The 5,815-nt window shown below is 43.2% G+C and overlaps 1 non-coding gene across 1 annotated transcript; it reads right to left on the minus strand.

Moving 5' to 3' along the window:
• Nucleotides 1–4,243: 4,243 nt before the first annotated feature.
• LOC118492884 lies at nucleotides 4,244–4,349 on the minus strand. The gene has a single exon (XR_004894885.1). It is a non-coding gene; the product is annotated as a small nucleolar RNA R71 (small nucleolar RNA).
• Nucleotides 4,350–5,815: the final 1,466 nt, after the last annotated feature.

Here is a 5,815-nt window from a genome sequence, read left to right on the forward strand (position 1 = left end):
CCTCTACCTCCCTAAGTATCATATTTTACACATGTACACCATCTCATAACCATTTCATAGTTTCACCACCAAGTTCATATATTTACCAAGTCTTTCACAATTAACAAACAACCATGCACAATCACACAATACGACTTATTGCATCAAAACGTATATAATTCCATAGCAATTAATTGTGCAATTAATCAACTAAACAATACAAGAACGTGCAATAAATACGAAATAGAAATCTTGGAAATTCGAGTTGTCACATTATCCCCAACTTAAAAGAAATTTCGTCCCGAAATTTGGTACGCACTCACTGATGAAGCTAGGTAAGCTGTATTGTTCACTGGTTTTCCTGGGGTGTCACACAGGCTACCATCAGCTGAGAGTCCGGGATGAGGACGTCTCCAAAACAACATTCAGAACTCGCTACGTCCACTACGAGTTTCTTGTCATGCCATTCGGGCTAACGAACGCACCGGCAGTCTTCATGGATCTTATGAACAGGGTGTGCAAACCTTACCTGGACAAGTTTGTGATTGTCTTCATCGACGACATCCTGATCTACTCCATGAGTCAGGAGGAACACAAGCAGCATTTGCGACTTATTTTGAAGCTCCTTCGAACAGAACAGTTGTACGCCAAGTTTTCAAAATGCGACTTCTGGCTTCGTGAAGTCCACTTTCTAGGCCACGTGGTAAACAAGGACGGGATTCATGTGTATCCATCCAAGGTAGACTCGATCAGGAACTGGCCTGCACCGCGTACACCAACGGAAATACGCCAATTTTTGGGTTTGGCGGGTTATTACAGACGGTTCATTAAAGACTTCTCAAAGATTGCACAGCCGCTTACTCTACTGACACAGAAAGGTGTCACTTATCGCTGGGGTAATGCACAGGAAACAGCTTTTCAGCACTTAAAGGATAGACTATGCAGCGCAACTATTCTTTCATTGCCAGAGGGCACGGACGATTTCATGGTTTATTGCGACGCATCCATTCAGGGTCTTGGATGTGTGTTAATGCAGCGTGACAAGGTCATTGCTTACGCTTCGTGCCAACTTAAGGTCCATGAACGAAACTATACTACGCACGATTTAGATCTGGGAGCTGTTGTTTTCGCGCTTAAGATATGGCGACATTACCTGTACGGTACCAAGTGCACCATCTACACCGATCACAGGAGTCTCGAGCATATCTTCAAGCAGAAGGAATTGAACATGCGTCAACGTCGATGGGTTGAGCTGCTTAATGATTACGAATGGGCCGTCAAGTACCATCCGGGCAAAGCCAATGTTGTGGCTGACGCCCTCAGTCGAAAGGATACTACGCCTAGGCGCGTACGAGCACTACAACTTACTATTCAGTCTGGTCTTCCTGCTCAGATACGAGATGCTCAGGTAGAAGCATTGAAACCAGAAAACGTCAGGGCTGAAGCCTTACGTGGCTCAAGGCAACGATTAGAACAGAAGGAAGACGTCGCCTATTACGTAACAGGACGCATTTGGGTCCCACTATATGGCAACTTACGCGAGCTAGTAATGGATGAAGCACATAAGTCTCGCTACTCGGTACATTGACGGGTAGTCCGTAGGACAACCCTTAAAAGGCTTAATACAATGCATATTCTACACTTTATTCGGTTAATTGCTTGAACTAGATAACCACTTTATCTTGGATTGTGCAGGTGTTAAAACTACCAAAATGTATCTTTTAGGAGGTATGAGGGAATGCTAGAAGCTGCTAGAGTTAAAGAGCAAAAGAAGTGAAGTTTGGATGAAGAACAAGGAAGGAAATTAAGCTCAGGACCGTAAGCTACGGTTCCTGGCCGTAGCTTACGGCCTCCCTTTCATCCAAAATGTTCCACCGTAGGACAGGAGCAACTTGCCGTAAAAGAACACTGACTGCCGTAAGCTACGGTGGTCTGCCGTAGCTTATGGCTCCTAGCTGACTTGTTGACCTGCTGCCTGCCGTAAGCTACGGCTGGAGCCGTAGCTTACGGCTCCGACTGATCCAAACTTGTAACATCCGCATTTATTGGCCATTTTATGGAGATTTATGATGCCTAATCATGCAATTTCGGTTACTACTTGGCTAGAACGAGTTGGGAAGTAGATAAAGAGCATTTGGGAGTAAAGAACATCATCTTGGAACTATCTTTTCACTAAATTCTTGTCTAGTTTTTGTTGGTGAACAATATTTTCCATTTCTTGCATTATGTTAGTTAAAGCCATGAGTGGCTAGATATTTGGGTGATTATCTTGTGTTGAAGGTTTGAGTAAGACTATGTGTTTTCATTTCATATTTCTAGAATAACAATTGCTTTTTATTTGAATTGATTGTTATGGTGTATGATTGATTGTTAGTAACTTGTTGATTCTTATGTTGAACTAATTAGAAACCATACGTTCTTGGTGCCGTTGGCAATCGGGATATCATGGGTATAGTTAGGTTTGGGTAAGGGTTGATTGATCATCGGGTGATAACCTCACGTTCTCGGAATCTGAGTACTTAGTCCCCTTTCATCACTGCAATTGATTATACATGAACTATGTCTATGTAGTTCTTTCTAGTGAAATATTAACACAGACGTCGAACCAAACCGGAAACGCAAGATAGTCATTTGTCTCTCAACTGTTTACAATCCAAATTTTCATTTTGCAAATTAGTTAATTAATCTTAGTTTTTAAAACCAATCAAATCAAACCAACTCTTGAATTTTATTCTTCTTGCAATTAGTTTAATTTAGTTAACTTAGAGAAGCACTTCAAATAGCACATTTTCCACAAACTCCCTGTGTTCGATACCCACTTGCCACTATTTACATAGTTGTTCTTGGGATTAAATTTGCGTGACCACGACATCACGTCAAATTTTGGCGCCGTTGCCGGGGAGTAGTGCGCAACGTGTGTTATTTTTGTTCTTGTTTTGAGTTTGTTATTTTTCTGGTTTACGCTGGGTGTGTTAGTGTGCAGGTATTGACAGGTGCATGCGTACTAGGAGCTCTCACAAGCTATCACCATTGGCGTTTGATCCGGAAATCGAGCGAACTTTGCGAGCAAACAGAATTTTGTTAAGGGAAAATACAATCAGCAGTTCACCAACAACACCAATTACACCGATTACACCACTTCGATACATGGATCCACCACCACCACCACCCACTACGGGTGAATCCACCTCATCATTTATACCAACATCCACTCAACCCTCACCAAATACCACCATTCCACCAAATACTACCGAACCCACCATACTTCAAAATGTCACACCAACCAACACCACACAGCCCATTACTACACAAGAAGAACCAACCGTCACATTTAACCCTTCCACTACTATACCACCATTATCCCATTTTTTCCCGGGTGCGGGTCCGTCATATTCAAGCCATACCATAGCACCAATTTCGTCCATTGTCCATGCTACACCGTTTCGACCATCAAATCAATCGGGTTTCCAATACTCGAATCTTCCATTTGGGCAATCGTCGGGAATTCGAGGAGATGGGTATGATGAAGGTTATGAGGAGTTTGAAGGTTTTGATGAAGATGGGTACGGTTATGGGGGTGATGGAGAGCAAGGGGAATATGGTTATATGCAAGGCCAAGTGCAAGTGATTCCAAATGTTGGTGGGGTGCAACAACAACAACTCATACCTCAACATATTAGGCCAAGGCCACAAGGGCCGCAATTGCAACGTCCGGTTCCTTTGCAACAAGTTCGACCACAACATGTGCAACCGCCATTCCAAAGGCCAATTCAACACCCACCGGTGCCACAACAACAAGTTCAACAACCAAATGCACCACAAGGGCCTATACAAAGACCAATGGGTCAAGTTCGTCCACGAGGTCGGTTTGGTGTACCAAGGAGGCATCTTAGAGAAAATGCGAGGGGTATTGAAGCGCATTTTAGGCCGGTGATAACGCACAATCCTTCACCGGTGGTTATTCCTCATAACAACCAAGGGAGAACTTTTGAAGTAAGAACCAATTCTTTACAAAGTTTGCCGAAATACAAGGGGCTAGCAACGGAGGAGCCTTATTTCCATTTGGAGGCATATGACTCAATTTGCAATACTCTTGGGAGTCAAGGTTTTTCGGCCGATGATATCAAGTTGGTATTATTTCAATTTTCTTTGGAGGACAAGGCAAAGAAGTGGTTCTACACTTTGCCTTCGGCATCTATTTATACTTGGGCGGAAATGCAACAAATTTTCCTAGACGAGTTTTATACCGCCCAAAAGACCAATGATGCTAGGAAGGGGTTGAGGAGTTTCCAACAACAACAAGGCGAAATGTTCCATGAAGCCTTCGAGCGTTTTAGTATGATGATCAAAAATTGTCCTCATCGTGGGATTGAACTTTGGGAGTTGATGAATGCCTTCCACGAGGGGTTGTGTGCCGAGGATGCACGTGATCTAATGTCCATCACAAATGGGACTTTTGGCACAAATTATGAAGATGAGGATTGGGAGTTCTTGGAACAAATGGCCATTACCTCAAAGAGGAAAGCCCAAGCATCAAGGAGAGCACGACCGGCTGTCACGAGATCGCAAGTTCATGCAGTTGATGATGGTAATGTTCAAACTACTAATCAAATTTATGATGTTTGTACTATTTGCAATGAAATAGGTCATGCGGCTGAAAATTGCCAAGGAGGTGATGGGCAATATGAAGAGGTTCATGCTGTGCAAGGTCAAGGAGGGGGTGGTAGAAACTATAATATGAATTCTAACACTTACCACCCCGGGTTGAGAAACCACCCAAACTTTCGGTATCGGAACCCTTCAAATCAAGCTAACCCGAATTTCCAAGGAAACCAAGGATTTCAAAGGCAATATCAAACGGGTCAAAGCTCTTCGGGTGGAAATGAAGTAATGGAGATGTTGAAGGCGATGCAAGTTGAAATGCAACGAATGAATCAACGTGATGAGGTTCGGATGCAAAAGGACGAGGCCCGGGATAAAGCGATTCAAACTTTGACCACCCAAATGGGTCAACTTGCAAATGAAGTGGCGATATTGAAGAAAGCAAAAGGTCAATTACCAAGTGACACGGTGGTAAATCCCAAGAACACAAAGAGCATTAACATCAATGTGGTAAGCACCGTTCCAAATGCTAAATTTAATGAAACATTGCTAACTTCTTCGTGTCAAGTGAATGCAGGTTTGGAAAAAGATGCCGAAGTCGAGAATGATAAAGAATATGGAGTGCCAATCGTGCCTATCCGCGTGGGAAAATTAAAAATCCCTCACGCATTGTTGGACTACGGGGCAAGCATGAGTGTGCTACCAAGCGATCTATACGATATGTACGACTTTGGTCCGCTTGAAGATATAGACACTATGGTGAGCTTGGCGGATGAAAGTTGGAGGCGTCCACGGGGAATGGTTAGGAATGTTAAGATTCAGTTGGGAGAGTTTGAATACCCGGTGGATTTCCTAGTTTTGGACTATGCTTCTACCAACATGGCATCACAACAAAGGGTAATTTTAGGTCGACCGTTTCTATACACGGCAAATGCTCAAATTAATTGTAGAGACGAGATTATTACCATGACCGAAAAGGGCCGTAAGTTGTCTTTTGATGTTCAAACTAGAGTGATTAGTTATGAGTCCATTGAGGGGAAGGGTGGTGAGTCTAGTGATTGTATGAAAAATGTGTTTCAAAGAATGAGAAAAAAGCACCCAACGGACCGTGAAGAAACACATATGGGGTCAAGCAAGAGCGTATTTGATTACCCACCGAGTCAAAACAAGATGGATGCATGTTGCTCAATGGCACAAGGAAGTGATGGAAGTGACAGGAACCGGTTCTTTGAGC

The sequence above is a fragment of the Helianthus annuus genome, chromosome 5 (assembly GCF_002127325.2).
Source record: "Helianthus annuus cultivar XRQ/B chromosome 5, HanXRQr2.0-SUNRISE, whole genome shotgun sequence".
NCBI lineage: Eukaryota > Viridiplantae > Streptophyta > Magnoliopsida > Asterales > Asteraceae > Helianthus > Helianthus annuus.